This window comes from Aquila chrysaetos, chromosome 11 (assembly GCF_900496995.4).
Source record: "Aquila chrysaetos chrysaetos chromosome 11, bAquChr1.4, whole genome shotgun sequence".
In the NCBI taxonomy this organism is placed as follows: Eukaryota; Metazoa; Chordata; class Aves; order Accipitriformes; family Accipitridae; genus Aquila; species Aquila chrysaetos.
The window spans coordinates 12,206,693-12,233,238 of record NC_044014.1 but is presented as its reverse complement, the minus strand read 5'-3'; the positions used below and the strand labels follow the sequence as shown (position 1 = coordinate 12,233,238).

At 38.6% G+C, this 26,546-nt stretch overlaps 1 protein-coding gene across 7 annotated transcripts in view; it reads left to right on the top strand.

The window, feature by feature from the left end:
• ADD3 (adducin 3) overlaps positions 1–26,546 on the top strand; it is a 102,621-nt gene that overhangs the window by 37,367 nt on the left and 38,708 nt on the right. For 2 of the 7 annotated variants that reach the window (XM_030030125.2, XM_030030123.2), the window contains exon 3: positions 16,496–16,594. The exons of the other annotated variants lie outside the window; for them this stretch is intronic. The gene's annotated coding sequence lies outside the window, so the exon portion shown is untranslated. The remainder of the gene's footprint in view (positions 1–16,495; positions 16,595–26,546) is intronic. 7 annotated transcript variants of the gene reach the window in all.

The window sequence follows — 26,546 nt, the reverse complement described above, 5'->3', positions numbered from 1 at the left end:
AATACAGACTGGTTATATCAAGCATTTATCTTTGTGATTGAGGAAATATAACGGATGTTTTCTTTTTGTTTGGTGTCTTCAAGAGTGTGGGAATTTAAAAGAAAGGGCAGAGCAATTTACAGTGCTGGTAAAAATGAAATGTGTCTAGTTCTTGACCTGCTGGTGCATAATTACACTTACATTGCAGGTGATGCAGAACTTCTCAGGTTAGTTATTTGTACAGAATTGAAAATACAGGAGAGAAATCCTGTCCCAGAGCGGAACAGTGATATTGGCAGTGACATGTTCATTGATAATGCCTTTCATTTCAAGAAACAGAGTAATTTCTTGGTCCTTTGACTTTTGCTTTAAGATCATTCACACAATCACTTCCACCTTTATATTGAGGTCTTCGGTGATGCTTGGGGTGTTAAAAATACAAGTTGTTTTCCTGGGATCTTGGGAGACGGACTGCTGTATATGGAGCCCCAGCGTGGCTGCGTTCCCTTCGGTGCTGGACTAGCCTCTCCTGCAGGCTCCTGGTAAGATGAGAAGCTGGCAAAAAGCATAAGAAGGAATTCATGTGTGGCTGGAAAAAAGATATAAGGGAGTCCAGACTTTTTATCTGGCGTCTCTAGTGCTGAAGGAGAGGTTTCTATCTCTTTGCCCAATTTAGACAAGAGATTTTACTCCAGACATTTTTTTTGCCCCTCACTGTGCAAAACCTGTCAGATCCTTTTCCTGACACTTTCTCCCCCGTCAGTCCCTCAGAAAGACTTCAAAAGAGATTTTTCCCTATTGCAAAAGGAACCAGACATGGCCTTTCTTACTCACCCTGCATTTGAAGCATTGATAAGTAACATGTGGCTGGCTCCAAACTGCAGACTTTCCCAGCCATTTAAGAAAACACTGTTAATAGTTAAGTTTTAAAAGAAACTATAGGATTGTTCTTCCTTCTTTGCAATTGCTCTTTTGTGTAATATATCCCAAGAGTTTTGATTCTCTTCTCTCTGAAGCAGTCAGAATTCACTACTGTCTTTCTGATTAATGCATATTGAAAAGAAATGTCAAATTTTAAAAATTTTTCCATATGGGAAGGGTTTCTTTATTCATAATCTGTCACGCTGTTTAAGCTGTAGCTTTTTTTCTTTAATGCCTTTGGATCATCACTGTTTGGAACATTTTTTCAGGAGTGCCCTAGCAGAAAGAAAAATATTATTTTTTAAAACTTGAGACTGAGTAAGAGGAGCCTGGAATCTAAATCCACTGTCCTGTGTAATTGTTTAAACCTGCTACGCAGTTTGGCGAAGGTATGAACTGAGAGGTCTTTTCCATAAAATGTAGCTGGGGCTTCATCTTCAAAGACAGGGTATGCCTGAGGACAGCCTCTGGTCCTTTTAATAAGAGTAGAGCTTACTTGAAAGGCAAGGCTGCAGATGAAGAAGAATGTAACCTGGGGGTTTATGAGCTTATTCAATAACTCCAATCTGGTGCATCGCATTATAACGATGGGAGAACATGGTAAAACGACTGCCTTTTTATTTCCTGCTCTGTCTAAGGAACAATCTAAAAGCAGATGGTACAAAAATACAGTAAGATGAAAGATTAGTCTAAATCTGTGTTCAAATTTATCACCTGAATTGATTTTTCTTAAAAAATAACCCAAGCTGTCCCTGAAATACAGAGAGGCTGGATGCATTATCCCCAACCATTTAACCTGGTTAAATAAAATTGTATTGGCTCTTAGCTGTTTGGCAAGCTGCATTCCCTTTAGCTTCTGTTGTCCCACATGGTTCATGTGAGGAGGGCTCAGACCTTGAACTGTTAAAACATTCAAGGGACCTGTTGGGGCCATTTTCTGAAACGATCTCACAAAACTCTACTTCAAGTTTGTAAAGTTGATTTTTTTTTTTTTTAAATGCTTTTTTTAATGCCTTTCTCTGATATGAAGCACACTTCTACACCCCGGTTACTCATTTTGCTAGAAATTAGAATTTTAAAATCCCCTTATACATAGTACTGAGGAAGAGGTCAAGGTAGGGCAGAGTAGGACAGTTACCAAAGTATTTTTGCACATTACCAATGTAGAGTTGACCAAAATTTGTCTCTACCCTACTTAAAGTGTTAGTCCTTAGTGTCCCATTCCCTGTCACGTGCACACACGCAGGGAACGGGGGCATACCTGTTTTGCAGGATGACTGTAGCAGCACTGGTAAAGGTCATGTTTCTAACCAGGCTGCTTGGTGCTTTTGAGCCCCTGGGCTTTCTCAGCCTAGAGAGAGGCTATATGTTTTTTGTGAGACTATTTTAAAAATGCTCTTGAGTGTTTTTTTGTTTGTTTTTTTTTCTCCCCAATGCATCTTTCAACACATCTGTCTCCATTTTCCTGCCAGCCCTTACCCTTCCAGTCCAGCAAGGAGGAATTGGGATTAACATTGGCTTGAAATCTGTTTAGGCACACCCCTTAGTAGGCTTGAGCAAGGGAAACTGTTTAATAAGTGTTTACTCCTGCATATATAACATTTCATGCAAATGTGGAAAGATTATATTCTGTCTTCTATCAGTTAGCAGCCCTGACAGAACCATACTTTAGCATCCTAGAGGCCTGGGATCCTCCTGTTAAATGTGACTTTACTGTCCCCTCTGAGCCTCATGGTCAGGGTGAACTTTCTTATCTTGGTCAGATTTTTAATTGGGGCCATTTAAGTCACCCAGGTGGGGGTCTTCAAATGTTGGTGACTCTAGATAATCCTGTCTGGATGAAGGATGAAGCAGAATATGTGATCCAAGTGTATTTCTGACTTAAATGCCTGTTTCCAGTAAATACTCATAAAAAGAAGTTGGTCTTGCAGTCTGATAACAAAAACAAAATTAAACACACAGTTGGGCTCATGCACATTTCATAAGAACATGTAATCTGATACCTTGTTCTCTACAGTGAAGCAGTTTGAAGCTTTTTGTTCCTAGCGTGAGAAATTTCAGTGCAGAAAAGTTTGAGTCTTTGACTTAATCTTCTCACTAAATATTTGTAGTTGCAGACTGTAATATTTGTTCATACTGTATCTGCACTTTGCGTTTTTCTCATTCAGATTAGAAAAAGATAAGTACATTCATCATGAAGACAATTGTATTTTTCTGGAGACCTTCGTTTGTTGAACTCTTTCTTCAACCTCAACAAGAAAGAAACTTTCTGGAACTCGGTTCCTGTTGCCTGGTCTTAGCCTTGTCCTGTACTGGATGTGACGACAGTGCTGTATCTCCTCCACCTCTCTAGCTTTCCCTGCTGGTGGTAGTGCTCACACTGAACTGAGTTGTTCACTGTGACCACTTGCATCAAAGCACTGGAGCTCTGCCCAGACACTCATAAACAAATGAAATACAATGTGGGATATATATTGAGCAAGCTAAAGTAATCAGAGAATATAAAAAAAAGACAAAAGGAGATACTGTTCAATGTTTCTACAGTTGTTGCCTTTCTCCTGAAAAAGCACTTGCTTTGTGTGTAGCTCCTGTTGCTTTATTACATATGTGAAAGGGTTGTGTGGTTGTTGATTGTGGTTTTAATTATTTTAAAAACACCATAATTTTCAACATTGATTGCCATTACAGAATAGAACCTGTTCCTCTGTATTCTCAGCACCAAGCTGATGATTGTCTTGTCTCAAAAGAGCCAAAACCAAAGTTTCTCTGGCATGATCAGACTAAGCTTTTGCACTTGCACTGCTTCTCTCACTGTGATGGAAAGCTGGAGGAGGAGAGCTTAGTAGTTGAGGAAGCTTTTAAAGTAGAACAGCAAAACATCACCCTAGGATACTTTCAGAATTACTGCTACTTCTGTGATCCATAGTAGCAAGGAAGGCTTATCCAAATTCATGCAGCCTTTCAAAATGTGAATAGGGTGCTTGAAGCAAAGATCCTGCTTCCTCAGGCGTGCTGCTAATCCTTGGGTTTGTGCAGAATTTCTGTAGATATTACTTCTGTTGTGAATTTATGAAGAAGACATTCAGGCTTTCCCAGCCAGCCTATCTTTTGAAGGCATTATTTTAATTACGTTAAAATCCTGAATTGTTGGTGCTGCTCTTTCTTTTTTTTTTTTTTTTTTTTTTTCTCCTTTTTTTTCTTTTTCTTTTCCCCCATGAGTGCCTGGAACATGCTGAAGAATGTTGGATTGCTCTTCACTGTTTTCCCTTTCCTTTTCCGATGCCCCTATCGTGGAAACAGTTTGCTGGCAGCAGATAAGTTTCTGTATCTCATTCCCTGTCAAATTCCTCAGTCCGTGTGATAAAGCAGTTTCATGTGAGGCAGGAGGAGGAAGAGGACAGCATTCGTGTAAAGTCTCTGATTGCAGCAGGGGTCAGAGGAGCTTGGTGGGCATGTCCAGAAGGAATTGTAGGGAGTGGGTGCTGCTGAGTGTGGGAGCTGTGACTTGTCCTTTTTCAATTGACACAAGAAGCAGGCTGTTAAAAGGTCATAGTACAAAATGTGTTATCAAATCCTGTTAATTATGAATTAATGAAAAACAGCTCTGCAAAGAAAAAGTTGATATAATTATTCAGAGCTTGTGACATGGTGATCAGATTTCAGCTCTTTCTGTGTGATGCTGGAATTAAAGCTGAAAATGCTGATTAAAACTGCAGACTGGCATATTTTAAATCAGTAAGCTCATAACTAGAACAGATCTAGCTTAAAATTAAATACCATTTCCAAAAGGCAAAATCATTCTATTTTGCTAGCATTATAACTACTAACAAAATGGATTTAAATGTGTCAGCCTCTCTCTAACACATTGTACTTAATTTTTTAAATTGCTCCTTAGTTTAGGAGTAAGTCTGTCCCTGATAGCTTAAAAGTGGTGAATCTCTGTGAGCATAAAAAAAATGTAGCTGGATGTGTATCAGCTCATCACTGTGACTTTACAGTGGAGATTGTTGGGTTTTCATCCAGCCTAGTCTGGTTTGGCTTTATTCATGAGCTGAGTGGAGTGAATGAGGAATAAGTGTTTAAAAATTGAACTTTTTCCAAAGTAGTTATAGGCCTTAAAACTCTCTCCCACTCAATACTGATTTAATAATTTCAACAACAGCCTGTGTTTTTAGGATTTCTTTTTTCCCCTTCACTCTTTGAACTGTATTCAGTAATGATGACCTCCTTAGCAAATGTTGATATTTAGAAAGTCAGTTTAATAAACATAGAGCTTTTTGTTTCCCCTCTGCTGAAGCTGGATTTACTTCTTAATAGTTCAGTTGTAGTAACATGAGGGGTTTCTCTGTCTGCTAATGACCAGTGACTCTTCATAGAAAAGGATCTGTTAAATGTGGAACTAGTTTTAAGATTTGGCTTAGTTGTGTACCTTGGCATGTCAGGTTAAAACAATTTTAGTTCAGTTATTTGCAGCCAACGCTGTCTTGATTCTGTTCCTTCTAAAGGGGTTATGCTGTTAACTGAGACTTTCCAACACTACAGTCTCTGCTGGTTATCAGTGTGGAGTGCTAGGAAACAAACGTGATTTGTGTTGTGTCATCTTTAGGCTGAGGAGAGTCTTGGTTGAAGGGGATGGGAGTAAAAAAATCTCTAACGTAGCATGAGTGCAAGTCTGATTTCTTTATGCTCTGCATTCGGGAACTGTTTTCAGTGGTTAATAGTTGCTGCTATTGCCCAGTGTCTACACCTTAACGTAGAGATATGTAGGGTTTCATGTCAAATGGTTCAGTTTGAAGCTTGTCTGTACAAGTAATTGGAGTAACCTATAATTAGTTCTCTTAAATTTAACTTCAATTTATCCATGTTTCTGGATTAACAGTAGTGCAACTACACAAATCAGTGAGTGCTGATCGCTGAATCAAGTGTGTTTATTCTCAGCTTGCAAGGATGGCAATAGACCATTTATTCTTGACATAGGCTGTAACTTAAGATCAGGTTAATTCTTCTAATAAGCTAAAGCAGTCAAACCCCCAAATATTACAATTCTGCATTCTGTTTGCAGTCTTTGAATATGTGTTCGTTAAAAAAAAAAAAAAAAAAAACCAAAAAAAACCCCAAAACCAAAAAACTATGAAACACATGGTATTATGAAACATATTATAATTCCAAGAGTTCCAATCCTAGTTATAATACATTGAATGAATCACCTTGATGTTTGGAGCAGTAACCTGCTACCACAGAGGTATGGAAGGAGATAATTTCATGAGTGTTTTCAAAGGAGGAAGCCTATTAATACCAGTCTCAAGTTTGTAGAAAGCAGTGAGTTCAGAAAGCATCAGTGTTGCTTTCAGTGCTTTGGCATATGGGGTCTGGGATAGCAAGGCTGGTTCTTACGTGGCTCCCAATAAGTATGTTTGTATGGTTGAACTGAAAGTTCACTGGTAACATCTGAGCTGGGGAACTGAACACTGTGGTTCCCATGCCACCTTTCTGCCTTTGCCAGTCATAAAAGTGAGAATGCTTGTTATAAGGAAGTTGAAGCTTGGAGATAGTAAAGCAGCTCTTTAAAGACTGTGAATTAGAAGTTGGATAAAATATATACCATCTATCAAAGACTTCCAGCTTTGTTGTTGTTGTTGTTGCTATGTTTTATTTTTAAGAAGTAAGGAGAGTTATATAGCAGAGTTAAGGAATCTCTTGGAAACAAGGAGACATCTTTCAAAGTTGAATTTTTTTTCCAAAGAAAATAAAGGAGGAAAAAAAACCCCAACCTCCTTGCAAATTAAATTTTAAAGTATAATAAGTTTGGCCAAAAGATACTCTGAGAAACAATTTGCTAAAGATATGAGAGCCTACAATAAATCATTTAAATTGAATCATTTCAAGTAAATCAGAAATGGACATCCTGCCAGACAGACTGGAGAGCTGATAGATGACTGAAGTGTAAAAGAAGTGCTCAGCGAAGATAAAGCACAGAATGAAAGCTAAATCATTTTTATCCACGTTGACTTTCCTGAGAGATTTTAATGCAGGAACTTCACTTTATAGGGGGTATTTTGAGAATTGGTCTCAAATTGAAATGTTTGTAGAAAAAATTTTTAGAACTTAAAAAGAAAAAAAAAAAAGTAGCAAACTGCCAGGAGTAGATAACATTTGCCCAAGAGATCCGAAGGTAACCACATGTGACAATGCTGATCTGGCAACTGTAATCTGTTACTTAAAATTGTAGCAGGCTCAGAGGCAGGAAAATAGGCAAATGCAATTTCAATATATTAAAAGCATTCCAGAAATAGTCAGCGTACCACAGACCAGCAGGTCTGTACAGGCAAGTTGGTATGTTTCATTAGGAACAAAGACCGCAGAATTGGTAAACATGTGGGCATATATAACTTATCTCATGATTTGAGAAAAGTGCACATGTACATTTCAAATAGGTGGTCTTTAGGCTTATGGTGGGACATGCAGTTAATTGGGTCTGTTCTTTTTCCTCTCCTTCAACTTGCAGACTTGAAACTGCCAGTGGTGTCAAATGCAAAAAACCAATCATTTGTTCTGTAATCATATCTTCCACAAAGTTATATACTTACTTAATAACCAGAAACAGTATAATATACCACAATGTAACTTTTTGTTAAGTTAGATGGCTGTCAGTAAATAATGGATCATAAGAAATAGTGGACTGAAATTGACTGTATTGTGTGAAGTGCACTAAATGACCTGTATGTAGTCAAAATCTGTGACTGCCGACATGCACTAATTTAGATGTGAATGTTTGTTCAGTTTTGGTCAAGTTCTGGCCACAAGATGTAGGTGAAGCATAGTTTATGGTGAATGTGGCATCATCAGTAAGTAGACTACTATGAAATCTGCCAAATCTGAATTTTCTCCTGCCTTCATACGTGACTGGCACATGTCAGACTGGATGTGTGTGACTTTTTTTTTTTTTTTTTTTTTTTTTTAACATTGTTGATAACACACACTTCTTGATAAGAGGATACAAAATGAGTAAGGTATAGTGTCATCCTGGCATCAGATATTAGGGTTCAGGAACAAAGATTCTTTGGACTAATAGTGGCTTCATGCAAGTTATTCCATGGGTAGAGCCTCTTTAAGGTGCCTAACTTTGCATGCAGACTGAATATGTTTTAAGTTTCTTCAGTGTAAAAAGTTTGCACTGGAATTAATCAGTTTTTTCCTAGTAGTTCATCATAAGTATATGAATTCATGAGCTGAAAGAGGAAATGGGCATTTTACGAACTTCACTTTCTCTGCAAAAATACACTTGTTTCAATGACGTCGCCCTTGAAGGAGTAAGCAGTTACACAAAGCAATAAGGTTGTGTGCTGTGAGGATTTTTTTCAGCTACTTATCCTAAGCGGGAAGAACTTGTATCTCACCAATTGTGTATAAAGTTGCTGATGACTTCTGGATGTTTGAAAAGCTAAGTAACTGTGGGAAAAAAACCCTCTTAATACTGATTCATATAAAAACTGTAATGCCTTGGTGAAGTGGCTTTACAGTGAAACAGATACACTAGACCAGCCGAAAGGCCTTCTCCTACATCTGTCAGCTGTATACCAATTTTGTACCAAGGAATCATAAAATGAGGAAAGGTTACCAAAGAGGTCAGGTTACTTCTACAGAAACATTGTCTTTAACCAAATCTGTCCTTCAGGCTTTGGGGAGATACACTGTAGATAAATTTATTCTGTTCTCTTTAAAGCATAAACCACCACGTTTGCACTGTTACTTTGTGCATGTTGTGTCATATGGAAGAAAGCATATGTTTGTAGGTGGGTACTGATAAGCTTGCATGATTTAGAAAAGTATTCAAAAATCCTTTCATCTTCACCGTAATGTACAATGTTGCATGTTTGCCATGAATCCTGCCAATTCAACCCCAGATCATCTAGCTGTCATATAAGGAGGTGAGCTTAAATTAGCTTTTACCAAATATGCTTCAGTGCAATACGTTCAATATATTTCACTGCAATAAACTGTATTGCAGTGAGTATAGCAAGGCATTTGTAGCGGGCTTATGGATGCGAGGGGTTTGTTGCTTTAACTCAACTTTCAACATGGACTGTTAAAGTATTTCTAGTGTAAAGGAGTACTTTGCTTTTTTTTCATGTCATGCTAACATTGAAATGTAAAGACTTTAGTACCACATTGATGTCCAGAAGTGTGAGTTGTGTAATGCATTTGCTAACTTTTTGGTTCATTTTTCTTTCTTGATAGCAATAATAAAATACAGAAGACAGTCTTCGAGATGTACACTAGCTTTAAGCATTTACTGGGAGTGGGAGGGAAAGCATTATCGTTGCTTTAAAAATCTTTTATGGAACTTGTTAAACATCATTTTCTCAAACTTGTACGTCCATGGAGACTACTATAAAGCAAACATTTTCCTAATCAAGTAAGCCTGTATTTTGATCACAAACCCAATAAAATTTAAATGGACTACGTTTCCCCCATTCGTCCTCCCCTCACTTTTCTTCCCGCTCTATTCCCTGCATGTTGACCTTTTTTTTTATTTGTATTTTTTAAGGAATCAGACATGTATTTTCACTTAACATTTGTTATGTTAGCAGCTCCTGCACTTGGTATTCTGAAAGCTTGTTTGTGCCTGGTGACATTTTCTCACAGCATATTTTAGTTTACAGTCACACTACTGTTGCCAGATCTTGGTATTTGCTTGGTACCACTAGGTACTCATTTTATACTGTGTTGTATTGCAATGCAGAAAATTAGTATGTAATATGGCTTGTTGACTGGAGCAATGTAAAAGACCCCTTTGCCTCTGAAGTTAGTGAGATGCATAGAAAGCACCTGTCGTGCTATGTGAATTGCAAGAACTTAACGAGTAGGCTCTTGTTTTTAAATCTACCATTTGCTGGTTTTTTTTTCCCCTTGGTATTCAAAATAGCTAAGTGATCTCTTATGTGTTTCCTTGGTCTTGCATGTAGCTTGCTAGTGTTTTAGAGCAGCAAGCGTCTTGCATAACTTGAGATGTCTGCAATATGGATGTCTACTTGTGAATTATGTGCCTCTGTTGTAATCACTGTAAGTCCACAGTACAGCCAATAAAGTCTAGTAAACGACTCACTTCATCCTAGAGAGAGACTTTAATTAGACAATGAATTAAAATGTTATGTAAATATCTAAAGTTAGGCAAAGAGAATTGTGGTCTAGGACCTAATGAATTCATGAACACAAATGTTGAACATGAAGATGTTAACTTTCAGTAGTTCGAAGATGTTAACTTTCAGTAGTTCGAAGATGTTAACTTTCAGTAGTTCGAAGATGTTAACTTTCAGTAGTTCGAAGATGTTAACTTTCAGTAGTTCGAAGATGTTAACTTTCAGTAGTTCGAAGATGTTAACTTTCAGTAGTTCGAAGATGTTAACTTTCAGTAGTTCATACATAATATGAATGATAAACGAAAACTATTACTTCAGGACTTAGGAATTTTCCTTTCACACTGGGAACTTTGAGACATTGAGCAACTTTGTTCCTGATTCAAATTCCAGAGAGAGAAGAATCATCCCAAGTGACTCACAAATTATTTAACGATAAAGCATGAACTTCTCGTGCAAGTTCAGATGGGTACTGTTTATCCTTAACCATTATGTAATGTAAGTATTTCTAGGCACTATCAAGCACCTTCCATATTTCAGTAATTATTCCAACATAAGTGATATGTATTGCCTATTCATTCATGTGGGCACTTTCTCGGCATGAGCAAATGCAACTTCCTCATCTTACGTCTGAATGTGAAAACTAGGGATTTTCTAAATCCCTTTTGCATTCTTTTTGTGTGATATTCTTTGCTGTGTAGCAAATCTGAGAGCTATGCACCACTTCACTACTACTCACGCGTAAGTCTATTTTGGGATATAAGTGGTACGCAGGCTTGGAGTCCTCTCTGCATCTGAATTTTAGCCTTAGTCACTTAAATTTATTTCCAGCTTGAAGCATCATGCCTAAATTTAAATGGTAAATCCTTAAGAGCAGAAGAATTGTGGTATTTACTTCTGGGACACATCTTCCATGCTTTTAAGCAATGCATAGATCCTGGATAGGTTTGCTGCACAAGAAAGAATTTTGCTCTGGAGAAGAAAAAGTAAAAAGAGAAGACACTAGTCAGTGAACAGTTGTGTTTCATTAGCCAGTTGGCATACATACACCTGCAAGATTCACTTGAACATTTTCTATTTGTAGCGCTCAGCTGAGTTTTACTGATGCGGTAAAACTTAGTCTGTTGTCACTTTTAATGTCTTATCAATATTTTCACAGCCTTTTATCAAACTATTGCTGAAAACAGCCTGAGAAACAATTTTGAAATCAATAACTACTGTTTTAATACCCAGTCTAATAAGTATTGGTGTGGTAAGAGTAATTTTTAAGCTACATAATTTCTTAAAGCAGCTACAGCACTGTCACCATCCCCTAGTTTGCTGAAATACCTTAGATTTTGAGGTAGGTTTAATAAAGCCTTTAATCCTTCTGGGATTTTTAGATTAAAATCTTCTCTGTGTTTTGCTGTTTAAGTATAGTTTTGCATTGTATTGCCCAATATTTGGAAAAGTAATAAGTAATATATATTATTATTATTTATATTGCAGCACTTCATGTGAAAAGAACTAACAGTCTTGGAGAGCTGGCCTATGTGCCTTGGAGGTCTTGGCATTGCTCAGTGCAACTGTTGCTGTGTGCCCTTGCTTCCACCTCCTTCCACCCGTGCCTTCTTCCCCAACATAAAACCGGATTAATCACATACAGAAACTTTCTGTGCATGTTTCTAATACGTGAGAAAGTCAGGTTTTGCTGTGGCTGACAGTAAGCAATGTAAGAAATCATCCCCCGATGGATTTGCCTGATGTTGGGCAGCTAAAAGTGAAATTACAGGAAGAATGATGAGTTTGGTTCTTGCTTTCAAGCAGCAGTGGAACTATCCCTGCAACAATACAGTGAGATTACTTGCTGTCTAAAGTGTGCTATACTTCTGATTTTAAAAAAAATATGCTGCTTCTGTTTACCCATAACTAAGTCATTGGTTCCAAGGGAGTAAAAAGTATTTTAAGCCATTCATACAAGTTCATACTTTCCAGTCAGCCGTAGGATTTGGATTTACTTTCCTTGGGAAACTGTAAATTACTGGAAGTGCTCTGCTTTTAGTATTTTCCCAGTGATAACACTGCATGCTTGGGTAAGTGTTTGAGATGATACCAATCTTTCTGAAGCAGGGGTCTAAACTTTAGATATCCATATTTTGAAAAGTAATGTTTAAATATTTCATCAGTCTTTTTTGCTAAAAGAATATTGTTCTCATATTTGTTTCGTTACTGTATGGACACAATATCACAGTCTTATTTCTGCAGAGTGTTTTTCTTTTCACTCAGTGGGACACAAGTTTTATCAAACGCAATTTAGTCAGCAAAATATGCAAGATGGTACTTCAGCTTGCCTTTCTGTAAAGGGAATAGCCCTTCAGTAGTTATTTCTTACCTTAGGTACTGGTCTTGAAAATTGTCAGGTGCAAATATTTTCTTGTTAGTGTTGTTCTTCTGAATATGTGTGCAGTTTGAAATGTTGCCCCAGGCTGAGTGGTCCAGCAAATCAAAAGGTGACATACTGTTACTAAAGATCGAAGGAGCTCTTTTTAATTGGTGGTGTTGGAGCTGAAGAAAAAATGCCAGTAATATATATTAGAAGAGTCTTGCTCTGTGTGGCTTTACCCAGCAATAAGGAATCCATATGGCTAATTTGGAATTTTTAAATGGGGGCTGGCTTGAGTTAAGGGAGGAAAAAATACATGTTGTTTTTGTTTTTTTAAATATGTTAGAGGAAAAAGGTGAACTGTGCATGTAGCCTGGTGAGTTTATTCCAGAGTGGGATGAAATTTCCAGGCACTCGGCAGGGCGGGGTTTGTAGATGTTACTGGTAGCATCCTCCTTTTATATACTCTGTGCCTTTCCTGAAATCCCAAGAGTGGCATGAGGGGATTTTATTCGTAGGAAAGACTCTAAAGGGCTGAATTCTGCCTTAAGTTCTGGGGCTTCAGGGCTGCAAACATTGGTAAGATTGTTTATCAATAAGTAGTAATTACTTACCAGTAAGTCTTTCTTACTCTAGTATAGATGGAGCCAAGTCTCCAGCAACTTCATTGTAAAAGCACTGATCCCAAGTAAAAGTAACAGCTTTTGTGAAGTGCCCCCAAATCCACCTGTTTGGCATCAGCCAAGGTAAAAACAGCTTGGCAGAGCTCATGTACACACGTGGGTTTCTGAGGCTGTCCCACCTTATCTCTGCCAGTAAGTGACAGTTGTGTCCATCCTGTGCACTGAGCCTGACTTTGCCGGCAGCTCCCCATTCCCATTCCCCCCTCCCACCGCCCTCTCCCTCAGATAACTTTATCCTCATAACACAGACATACAGCGCTCTGGTCTGGATTTCATTTCTTCTTCTTCAGCTCTGTGCGATCTTGTGTGCATTCCTAATGCGTTACCAGCAGCCTGTGTCTCTGAAAGCACCATATCAGCTTTCAGTGGCAAAAGCTCGGAGAGGAAACAGGCCGGTTCCTCCATGTGCAAACAGCTGGGCAGTTGTGGATGGAATTAATTGCTGATATACACTGGCTGTGTTTTTCTTCTCTTGTCATTTCCTTTGCAGCTGTGAAAGGCAAGTTTTTTAGGCTTTGAAAACAGCACAGACCTTCTTAGCAGTAGTGATGCAAAAGTACTGAAATATGTATGCTTATTAGGATTTGCATACAAAATAAAACCTCTCCTAAGCTGTTAACATCCAGCACTGTTGACATTGTTATTCAAATGCCAACTGCACCTTCCAAAAATAACTTCTGACTTTGGATTTCCAGCTTGAAAAAAATCTGTTAGGGCAGATTTGGCTTTCTGAAAGCAACAGTCAGTATTTTCTGAAAATAGGAGTCTGAAGTTGAGCATTGAAAGTAATCTGTTCTGAAAATTATTGTCTTCCATCTGTAGTCTTGGAGCTATTATATTAAATGGACTGATGCTGCTTTAGCCAAATGTGAAACAGTCAAGTTGCTGAAAGTCATATTCCAGGCCAGCAGTTATGGGAAATTTATCACGGGGTTGGAAAATACACATGTTATCAACAGGGCTGCATGTCTACTTTGAGGCTTCACCCAGCCCATAACAATGCAAAAACAAACCGCCCATCACAAATCAAAAAATGCTGTCAAAAGTAAATTCTGAGCACTAATGGTGTCAGAAGCTGCAGTGTGCTGGGTTTAGTTATAAAAATCGGTGGAAAAATATGTAGTACCTATTGTTGAAGATAATATTTTGTTAGCTTCCACCCTGTAAGTCCCACAGATATTTTTCCCCTTGTTTATTAAACTGTTCTAAATGCACTTTTGTTTTATGGAATTGTTACACCTCCCCTACTAGCAGGCTTATGCTGCCATGCAATTTACTCAGGGGAACATCTATAAGCTCTTTTGCCAAAATAACTACAACTACCCTAGGGATTTTACTGATACACAGTAATTGCATATTGCATCCTTATAAATAGTCTGATATGTTGAATGGATTGTTTATTTAAACAAATGCTAGAGAAAGCTTTTGTTGTTTTAAGACCTGGTCCTAATAACTAAATAAATGAAGTTGTACAAATATGCTGAAAATGTCCCCGCCAGCTTGTGTTGTGCAATTACTTCTACCACAAGATGAGTATTTCAAAGGTCCCACTGAAACCAGGGCTGTTATTTGTGGTAAGAAATACTGTGCAGAGTGAGGAAGGGTTGACAGAACAAGATCTTAAAAAAAAATAAAAAAAATAAACCCCCCCACAACTCTGGAAAGGAGCCAGGCTTTCAGTGACAGCACCTGCATCAGCCCAACTCTTGCAGAGGCTGCTGCAGAGATCTGTGTGACTGTACTTGCAGCAAATACAAAGGAGCGCATCCTAGTTTAGCCTTTCATGCAAGGGATTTCCGCTGCGAACTTGCATCTGTCATGGCTAGTAGCGCGCAAGGAGACAGACACCAAGCCTGGCTCACATGGCACGCAGGAAGTTCAGCTGTAGTAGCTCAACTGTAAATCTGAGCCAGAGAGTAAAGTATGCTTGAACCGTAGCTGTTACTTCAAAGAATAAAAGCTGCCTCTTTCGAAGGCTCCTAGTTTTTATAGCTATACAGAAGTTAACTACCACATAAGTTGTATGTTATACATATGTATATATGTGTGTATATATATGTATGTTCATACTTTATTTTAAATATACATGTATCATAAGCACCCTGTCCTGTATATGTCATGCTAAGTACTTTTTTGGCAGGTAACGGAAGTTATGGAAACAATTAAAATTCCTGTGCAACCTTGGATTACTTATTTGTTTGGAAGAGTGGGTGATGTTTGGGGTAGGAAAAAAAGGCAGATCTGTACTTTAAAATGAGAGTGTAAAAGCTTTCTGGAGTGTTTTTACCAGAAGGTAGGTCTTTTTGTCAATCTGTGTTTTGACAGAAGGGACTGAATATCAGGAATACCGTTCTGGGTTTTGTACTCTGGTGTATCTTATTAGTAAATATTTAAGAAATGATAGAGCTGCAGTTGTTTTTATGGCCCATAACCAGCTGTGTCCATTTCAAGGCACTAAACAATGTATGAGAACAGTGCTCGGTAGTGCAAGAAGTTGTTAAAGTTTAGAAACTTTAAAGCTTTCTGCTCTGGCTTCTTGTTAGTTCCTAATTCACTTTAATCTAGTGCCTGTCTGACCGAGAGATTAAAAGTAGCAAAAAAACCCAACCAGTTTTTAAGAACTGATATAGTAGCTGGGTGATTTAATTTCATCCAACAGTGAATATCTTGATCCAGAGAGTCTGCAGCTGCATTTTCTTATGGGTTATGTGACAGGTTGGTGGCATGATTTGCTTTGCAAACCTGTAAATGAGTTTGTGTTTCTTGTAGCTGTGGTTTCTTTCTCCACCCTTTTCTCATGAATAAACTTGAAAAATATTTAGGACAAGATTTCTCTGGACTCGCCACATCTGATGGTATCTTTTTCAGCTATGGTCTTTGTATATATGTACTTCTAAAACAATTGGGAGGTGTGGTGCAATGTGCTTCCTTGGAGGGAGGAACACTGTTAGTAAAGATTACTAATTCTGTGAGAAGAGTCAACTGCACAAAATGCTAATACTGTAGCTGGGAGGAGTCTGTGGCTTTGGTTCTTAACTCCTTTGGGTTTTGCCAGTGACTTGGAGCAGAGAAGTGTTTGGTCAGTTATGGTGAAACATTGAAAAAATTTTAATCTTCCTGACAACTACATATCTTAACATACTAAAAAGTTCAGTGTCTTAATCAACCACCTGACTTACTACATGAAGTAATTACATGTAATTAATAAATATTTCAAATTGTTCTGCGTGTGACTTACAAGCTATAGTTGACTAATCAAATACACAATTTGGCAGTACTAAAGCTCGAGACATCGTTGCATGAACTTTGTGTAAGAGTGGGTTCATTCAATAAAAAAATAAAAGCAGCATTTAAAGAGCCTTTTATTCCTGTCATAAAGATGCTTTGTGCTGTTGCCGTTGTGTATTTGACAGAACGGTTGGGGATGGATGTTGCAGAAAGTTGTCTTGTATTTTGATTGTCTTCTATCTGAGACTTGCGTGATTTTTATCTTCAGTGTCGTGACATGACTGGTGAGTTAAACTTTCTGTGTTTGAATGGGGTTTTCCAGTGTAGTTAGTATCTCTGTAATCCATAAATCAGTTACTCCGTTTGCCTTAGTTGTTCTGCATATTACTTTTTGGTGGGGTTTTTTTTAGGAAATGTGATCTGATTCTGCTTCTGCTTAAGTCAAGGATAACACCAGCCTCAGTAGGACTGGGCTCTGGGGTTTGAGTATATGCTGGCAGTTAAAGTGAGCACAGCCGCATCGGGCACAGGGCTGATTCTGCTGTGGTGCAGTGCCATGATTTGCTGTACTGGCCTTTGAGGTTTTAATTTTTAACTCTATGAAATAAAATAAATCAAATATGTTTGGTTTGGTTTTGTGGTTGGTTTGTTTTGGTTTGGGTTTTTTCACAGCTGAGCACAAATAGGTAGGTAATCTTGATTTAATTTGGAAGATAGATTTTTAACATGTGGCTGTAAAATGCAGCACAGCACCAGTCATACAGTTAAAGCAATTGTTGCACTGTAGTTCCCTATCTTAGTTTATTGTATCAAAGTAGTTCAACTTCTGTGAGTATGTGTGCTAATGGACTTTTATCATGTGCGTGAGTAGTAGCAGACTAGACACTCTCCTGTGTTAGTCATTGCAGTGGGAGATAATAGAGAAGTCTGTTCTCATTTAAAGCTATAGCAGAATGCATGAAGCAGCCTTCGTTAATGTATACTGTAATAGCATTGAATGTCTGGGGTTACATCAGATAGATTCTTATGATAAACACATGACCAACTATTTTTAAATTGCCTATGAAATTCAATTTTCTAGTGTCAGAAAAAAACCCCAAACCAAACAACAAACAAACAACAAAAACCCCCCAAAAGGTAAAGTACCCAAGTATTTTAAAATACATAAAACTTGAACTGAGGAGAAAAGATGAAGGAAGAGCTTCTAACTTATACTTAATCATACTTTCAACATCTGGAATTAAGGTTTTTCATAAACACAGTTTTGAGATACACAGTATTAATCCCAAAGTTTTGTGAGGGTACGCAGAGCTTAGCCTAAGAGTCAGATACTGAGTTCTGGCATTAGTTTTTTGCATTGTTTCCACATTCTGGCCCTCCACTCTGTTTCTTCGCCTCGCTGAGCACTGAAAGGGACATAAATTGACATAACTAGATTTTTCTGACTGGTGCAAGGGAAGAAGCCTGAAAGATAAACTTTAACCTATCATCCTGTCAACAAATTTGCATTGTTACAAAAGTAAGAATTTATATACTTGTGGAGTCAAGAATAGTATGCGGGGACAATGCATTAAGATAAAGAAAGTGCATATCTGAAGTTGTATTTTTTCAGCCTAAAAATAGGAGCTAAGCATCCTACTATCTGATTCGCTTTTCCGTAATTTTGGCATAAGAAAAGTTCTGAGTATTTTTGCTGGCCTAAAGCGAGGAAATCCTAACTACAACAAAAGCTGAATGAATAAATGGGAAAATTATGAAATAATTTGGCCTGTCACTGTAGTTTTAGGATGGCTAACTTCTCTTAGCAGTCTATACTGTGTCTTCAGTGTGCCACAGTTCAGTTATGCAACCTTGGGAAATTTCTCTCCCACTGAATGTACTCTTCCTTCATTAAGGCTAATGGGAGTCATGTGTTCGTGTCAGTGGGAAAGCAGACCCTTACAAATCTTTCTGGTAGATTTGGTGGAAACAGAGCTCATGTTCATTATTGCTGTGTTCTGGGCAGTCGGATGTCTCATTAGCAGGACGTTAATGATGTTCAGTGTACTACTTTATTGGACAAGAGGATGTGGTGAAAATATAAAACGAGCGACTTCTTGATCTTATCATTTCCTGTATCATTGGATTAATTTCTGTCTGTTGTGTCCTTTCTCCCATCCTAATACTTAAACATTATTACCTGTAACCTGGTGGATGTGAAGCTGTGACGCTGGGGGTGTTCCAGCTCTGCTGCCAGGCCGCTCTGCCCTGAGCCCGTGCCGTGCCTCCCTTCTCCATAGAAACTTACTGCAGCTCAGTAGCAACCATTATATTTTTCAATCCTTCTACAGTTTAATGCAGGGAGCAGATCATAAATGCTGATCAGGTAGGAGCAAAATTTTAGCCGTGTGACTGTCAGTGTAGTATCTTTATAGTGATAGCCATGTGCAGAGGGAGTAAACATGGTTTTGCACGGATCCATGGGGAAGGGCCTGCAGGCAGTGATGGGCAAGAGCCACACCACTGCTCTGCTGAGCAGATGTTCCTGCAAACTGCCCACTAACAAAAACAAACCCGCCATCTCCCCACCGAGTCGTGGCGTGGGCTGGCCCCCTGTGAAGCCAAGCCCTTGGCCAATGTCCTGCAACGCACAGTGGGAATTCGCTTCCCCTCAGGAAACCCCGGCTTTCTTGTTTTATCTCGCAGCGGCAACTGCAAGGAAACAATAGGCTATTAGAGCATTAGAACAACACCGGCTGCAACTGACCCCCTCATTACTTCTGTTGTGCAGGAGAGGCTAAGAGGAGAGGTTGGCTGCCCTCAGAGCTAACTTGTTGTCCGGTGTGTGTGGGCCTGGGCTGGTCATGAGTGTGAGGTGAGGGTGGTCATGAGGGAGCCTGGAAGGCTTCCCCTTGGGGCTGGCCGCTCTGAAAGGGAAAGAAATAAACATAGAAACAGTGTTGGCAAAGTAAAAGCATTTGGTTTGTTTTTCCTTCCTGGTACAAAATCTGTCTTCCTTAATTCTTCAGCTTTTAAGGCAAAACTGTTACATCATTGATTTTTGTCACTGTGACTGTGAGAGTGGCTGGAAATGGCTGAGTCGCAGGTGAAGTGTCCAGTCGCAAGCAAAAAGGTGCCTGCGTCCCCAATTCTTCATGGAACGGGACAGACAGGCTTTCACTTCCCATGCAGAGTCCGCAGACCTGATTTTATCTTGAATGCAGCCTTTGGAGCCGTCGTCCTTCCCGAGACTGTGCACATCTGTAAGTAATTAGATAAATTATGCCATTGATATCTCAGAAATTAGAGTCAAACTTGCTGTACTAGGAATTTGTTGTTTCAGAGGAATAAGGATATAGGGGAATGCTTTAATCTACAAACAAGGTACGTTCCAGCTGTGTGCCATTAGTCTTAAAGGTGCACTTTTATTAGAAGCACTCGTATTTCAATGCCGGTAAAATATGTAGAACTGCAGAGTGGACATGCATTTTGAGGAACGTCAAGTGGGACACAACATTAAGATGTTTGTCAGTAGCTCCTCCTTTGTAAAACAGAAACAAGTTTCTTAGTCCCTCAGCTTTCACTTGCACACATGCCCCTTGTCATCAGGAGGGCTCATTTCTTTTTTTGTTGTTATTTCAGACTGTCTTGGATAGAGTTTTCCTGCCTCCATGGCTGGGGGAGGAACCCATCCAGTATGTGAGTTGTTTGTAGATCAGTTGATCTTTCCATGATGGGAAACAACAAGGTGATGAAACTAGTTTTCTATTCTGGACTGGTGTACCTGTCGCATGCTGAGAATTTTATGTGTATTTCTCTCAAAATATATGTGTTTTCTCAAAATATGTAATAATGAAGAATTGTGGCATTCCTTTTCTGGGTAGTTGTCTACTCATTATGTAAATGTATTCCCCAGTGTCCTGTCCGGAAGCCTGCTGGAAGCTTCCGAGTCAGTGCCCTCACTCTGCAGCTCCTGGCTTGCATCAGAGACTTTGCCATCAGTTTGATGGGGGCCAAAACGGGTTCTTCATGTGGGAAGAAATACTTAAAAGTTAGGATGTGCACCTCTTTTTTTTTTAACAGTCAAGGAAAAACAAGCGATGGCGGCAGCTGTACCATGTGAGCGAGTGTGTCATGAGCCTGCTGGGCAAGGCATAGTGAAGGGCATTATTCTGCTGGGAGGTTGGCACTGGCCATGGCCCTCCAGAGTTGCCACAAAGGATTTTCTGTTCAACATCTAATGCAACAAGAACATTCATATGTTTGCAGAGGGTTTCCATGGAAACCGTGTAAACTGTGATGCTAGCAGGCAAAGGCAAAGGTTATACTATTGTAGAGGCCCTTTTGTATTCTCTTTAAATGTTTCAGAGCAGCTACATTTCTTAACTGATACTCTGAGCCTATCTAACAATTCGTTCAGATTTTTGTTTTGGTTTGGGCTTTTTTTTTTTTTTTGACTGAGCATTTGTCATGGTTGTGCTGAGGAGGTCAGATGAGCTGCAAGAATAACAATGAAAATATGGTTTTCATTTTTTTTTTTTTTTTTTTTTTACATAGAATCACTTGAATGTCATGATTCGAATTGAATTATCTCTTTATTAGTGATAATGATGCAATTGGAAATGGAAGAACAGGGCATGAAGGAAAAAATTTCAAGCTATTCTACCCCTACTACTACAGGTCCCAATTCTCGAGTACTTTTATCGCTCAGGTAGAACTAACTCTTTCAGGTCATCATTCACTGGCACTTGGGGGAATTTTGAATGCTTGTCTCCTCTCAGAAGTATGAACCTACCTATGCTATTTATAGATACCTGTTTTAAGACGGGCTAGCCTTTAGTACTCTTTGACAGTTGGTGCTGTCTTTAAATTTATACTACAAATTTAAATTTCCAAACATATCTAGTGCTTTGTTTGTTCATACTTCAGGAAGTACTACCACCACGGGCACAGACACTACTTATTATTAAAAGAAAGAGAAGTATCAGCTCTTCTATATGATTATCCGAGTACCCATCTGACTGTCCACATTTGCAAAATTGTGCTTGTTCATAGGTTCAGCTTAATTATCATGGAAGGATTTTTTAAATGACTGAACTCAGTTCTGTGCTTGTGTCTGGGCTCATGCTGCATCTTAGTGAGATATGCAGGTACTAGCTTGTTGTTCACCTGCTGCTCTATGAAAATGAGATCTTACCTGATCACACTGTGCACATATTCACTCCCGCCATTTAACTTTTGAACCTCATAGTTACTTTAAGCCAAACTTGGTACAAAGATAAAAAATAATTCTTTTGCGCATTACAGAAGTTGATATCTGCTAAGAAGATAAGGATGTAGGATTTTGATGCTGAGGTTGAACAGATGTAAAAGTTGCTCATTCCATCTGATCATAGGGCAATAACTCAAAAAAAAAAAGTCCAGTATAAGCATACATAATTAATTGAACTTGTAACCAAGTTTGCAGAACCAAGAGACAATTTAAATTTTCAATTTTAAAGTGTTTTATACTTTGCTGCAAAAAGTACAAAAAACTCTTTGGTGTATAAGATGTTCCCATCTAACATAGAAAAGTAACCTAGAGACATTAATTGCATTTCCAAACAACGTAGTTTTGAAAGCATTCGCAGTTGTGCTGTCACAATACATGAAGCAGCACTTAGTAATTACTTTTTGTGTATGTCCTATACAAGGATGAAACAGCTGACTTGGAGTACTTATGTTGTGGGCAATAGTTTCTAATACAGATTGAATAGGTGAAATGCACCGTTAGCTCAGGATAGCTGTTGACTTACTTTTGGGCAGCTAGGCATGCCCATAAACTGCTACGCCATGCCAGGAGGGGCCAGGAAGGGATGGATTTGTTTGTTTACTTATTTATCTTTCTCTCTTTCTCATGTTTTGTTATTTAGATATCAGATGTATAATTATTAAAAGCTTTGTATCCAGTGCTTCATTAATGTGAGAGTTAAAAATAACTTAAAAAAAAACCCAAACAGTTGGAATAGCTCCATCCATTTTAGTCTTCTAGAAACCACTAGTCTTCTGGTCCAATATAACCCGATTACAAACACCTTGAATATAACATGAAAATAAGCACAGGGTAGACATAATGAAAACCTATCTTCAAGTTTCATATAGCATAATTGTATAATTGTACTCTGTGAGGGACAGGGGTTGTGCACCAGGTAGGAGTGTTTTTCATTATGAATTCCAGCTTTCCAAATTTGAAGCCAGAAGTCTCAGGAAAAAGTCTGTTCATATAGCACAAACCTTTGCATGCTTTTCATCGCTTCTTCCTGACTGCTTTGCAGTACAAACTCTGATCAGTTTTGATAACTTATCACAGAGAGAGAACGTAGTACTGATGAGGCAGGCAGAAATCAAAATCCCATAGCAATTTGCCAGAGGATTAAAAAGAACAAAACAAAAAAACCCAGCAACCCGCAAATGGCATCTTAAATGCTTGTTCCAATACTGGAAGTGTCACACAATAATTAAGATTAAAAAAATAGAAATCCAGCTATCTCCCTGCCCAAAATAATGCAATAAATTAGCAAGTAAGAACAATGCATCTTAAAGGGGAAAAAAAAAAAAAATCTAAATACTGCCCAACTCTAAAAGCAGCATCCACTGCTACTCCTCCAGAAACCTTTGAGACCAGACTCCTGAGACCTGCAGATTCCTTTTTTCCTTTTTGGATTAGGAAATGAGTTCCAAAAAAGATGCGGTTCATCCATGTCCCCACTGGGGCTAATGCAGTGCTCTGGCTGCCCTGGGTTGGTGTCGTCCTCCACAGCATTCCAGCACGTCTGTGGAAGCTGTCATGAATGAGTCTTTGGCAGGCGTCTAATCACCTATTATTCCGCACTTAATTAATCAAGTTTTGTGGTATTTTTTGGCATGTTCTTACATTAATACAGAGATCTTTAATTCCTTGAACAGTGTTAGGTTTTTACAGATATTTAAAAAACCGAACACCCAACACATAAGTGAACAAGATAACTGAAAGACATTAAAAAAATGTGATTTACTTTCACTCCTCAACCAGATGTAATCTGTATAGCCTGAGATATTTTTTTGTATCATCAGTAATTTTCTTATGTTATAAACTGAAATACTGTGTTTACCTAGGATGATTTCCATGAGTTATTCAAATATTCAAAAATAAGCATTACTAAAGCTCAGAACACAATGTTATTTTTACAGCAATTGTTAATTGATTTTTAAACTGGTTGCTTTTGATTCATAATGATATAATTGAGAGAAAAATTTGCCCCCGCATCTCTCTGTGCTCAGACTCTGAACTCCAGCACGAGTAACATGTCTGATACTTGCATTCAGTATAAAGTATAAGGAGGTTTAATTGCAAACAGGCAAATACCATTTTCAGGCCAGGTTTACAAATGAGCTTTGGAAATTCAAGTAAAACAACTTTTATGTTATTTTATGAATTTTTGTCATAATACGTGATGTTGAAATAGTTTTATCTAAGACACAGATCCATCTAATATATTTGTTGGCTTCAAAATATTCTTGAAATTACAAACAAAAAACCAGTAGAAGTCAAAACTGGAAGAATTGTTTGGGGAAGGACTTGAGGGAGAGTCTTTCATGCTGCATGTGTGACTGATCAAGTTGTGCCTTCAAAATTATAACTAAGGTCTTTGCATTTGGTCTTCTGAGTCGCTGGTGCTGCGACTCATGCAAGTGCCTAGTTTGTTTCTCCTCTAAGAGCAACCACGAAGAAGCTTTTCTTCACTTGCATGACTGCTTTAGTAGAAAGTGTCTTCTGAAGTGGTCTGTGGTGGATGGTGTTTGTTTGTGCCACCTTGGCTGCTAGGAAATTCAGTCCCTGGTACATTGGTCTGGCTCCTCTTTAGACATGAAAATATTCATGCTTCATGCAACTGCTTAGGACAAAAGAGAGGACAGTTTAAATCTCGAGGAGAAGTTTTCAATGTCAGGCTGTTTTTGCATTCTAGAAACAACCATCGTAGATGTTTGCAAGTCCCCAGGATTTTGTGTAGCATGCCAGGATGCATCGATGCTCTGTGATACTGGAGTAGTTTGTTGTGGAGTGTCTTTTATTTTATCCAGACTTTCAGTGCTTATGAGTGATGATGGAGAAAGAGAATTATGGGATAAAAGTAGATAATTGCTTGCTTGCACTGGAAAATAATAGTAACCTAATTATAAAATATTTATATAGCCTGCTTTTGACTTTTAAAAAACTACTCTTTCTACTGTGCTTAATGCTGACTCATTATACCCCTCACTGTGTGTCTTACCAAAGCTTTTGTTAGTAAGTCTTCAGCACTTGTTCAGGGACATGCTGGCTACTGCTCTGGGTATATCTGCTTCTCTGTTCGGTGCTGTGGTTAAGTCCAAAATGACCCTCTGACTTCAGACTGGCTTGCTTGAAATTCAGTAGAGTAATTTTCCATTCCTGAAGGTGTAGAAGACCTTTGGCTCTCTAAGTTCAATTTGCTTTTCTAGTACCATGAGCAAAAAGTGGCAGAGACAAGAAGCAGGTCAAATGCAGGCCAAGTCAATTGAGATTAGTGTACATGTTTGTATAGGTTAAACTTTGACTGCAAATGAAACTTTTTGTATTCACTAGTTAGGTAGTTGGTTGGGTTTTTTTAATTATTTTGAAGCAAGCTGAAGACAGTATTAGCAGTGTGGGTAAACACAGAAAAAGTGTTGCTGCACCACCATAAATTCTAGGGATTCCTGGGAAGGATAATTAAAGCAACATGCTTTGGACACAGCTAATTAAGTAGCTGCCTTTTGAACTTTCAAGAAGGGCCTGGCTGCCCCCTGAACATCCATGTGGCCCTTCTCTGCTCCATACTTTCCCTTGCCCTCCTCCCCTGGATATTTTTAACCCTGATCTCTTTGTGTATCCAGTTTAGACCCTAGATTCATGGAGAGATGTGCTAGCACACCTAGGGGATAGCATTTTGAGAGGTGGGGAGCTGAAACACCTGAGTTGGGAGGGCAGGATTGCCTTAAGCCAGCCAGGAAAACATGAAGAACTGTAGTATAAGATTGTGCTTAAGTCCTCTTAAAGATGATAATTTAGTATGTATTAAGCATGCAACCATACCCTCAATCAAATTCTGCATATTTGTTAACTTTTTTCACGTTATGTTTTAACATACATCAACACTTATGTTTGCAAATGGACAAGGAGGGGAAAAATTGTCCCATATGTTAAGGCAAAACTAGTTCTGGTAATGGAAAAAAAAGCAAGATTCTTTGGAGACTTAATGAGGTGAGAAAAGACAGTGTCAGCATAATTTGGGAATAGCAATTTACAGGTTTTTGTCCCCTATGCCATCCCATGGCTGATAGCAGCTGTTAAAGCTCTACCAACAGAGCCTTCCCTCTACGCTGCAATTTGTAGCTTGCTTTTTTTTTGAGTATTTACTAGAGTAAATGTGTAGCTTTTTTCTCGAGATGCCTGGGTTTTTTTCCATGCTTCTCATGGCCAATCAGTGGCAATGTGCTTGCTGTACAGTCAGTCCTGGGCTTGGCTGGCATCATTTGTCTCACACTTTCACTGATGCCTAAAATTACTATTTTTAAACTGCAATTAAAAACCTTAAGACAACCATAATGTTCCCACTATGCCTGTTCTTCATATGTGAAATCAGTATATGCAATTGTGTTATCTAAAACATTCTTAGTTTTTTACTATAACTATCATAAATCAGCTTTTTTGAAATGCTGTAGCTTTCTGTTTAACATGAGAATGTATGTACAGGTCAGTAAAATGTTAAAATTCCTTTTTTGAGAAGCTACCCACCCAATTTGTTTTGACATGGTCAAGCTGATATTGGTGTGTTAATGTGACTTGTGTTATTGTTCCTTATTTAAAATTTATAGTAGAGTGATTCAGAGATCCCACGATGAACTGGGGGGAATCGTGCAGGGTGTGGTACATAATACAAATAAAGATACAATTTGTCCTGAGAACTTTACGATCGAAGGCCTGGCACAATTTCACCTTTTCTTCAAGTCTCCAGTTACGAATGTCCCCACTGAGGTTAGCTGTGGGCCAGGTTTCCCGTTCCTCGCTTACGAGTTACGGAGGGTCTTGAGCTGCAATTGTGTATGGTCACTGCGTGGTGGTGGTCTTAAATGGGGTGTAGACTGAGCTGTCAGTGGTGGTAAAGGTTAGGATTTGATGTGAAGAGGAGGAACTCCAGGGGTTTGGGCTATAAAAAAGTTTGGCTGTGGGCTGCCATG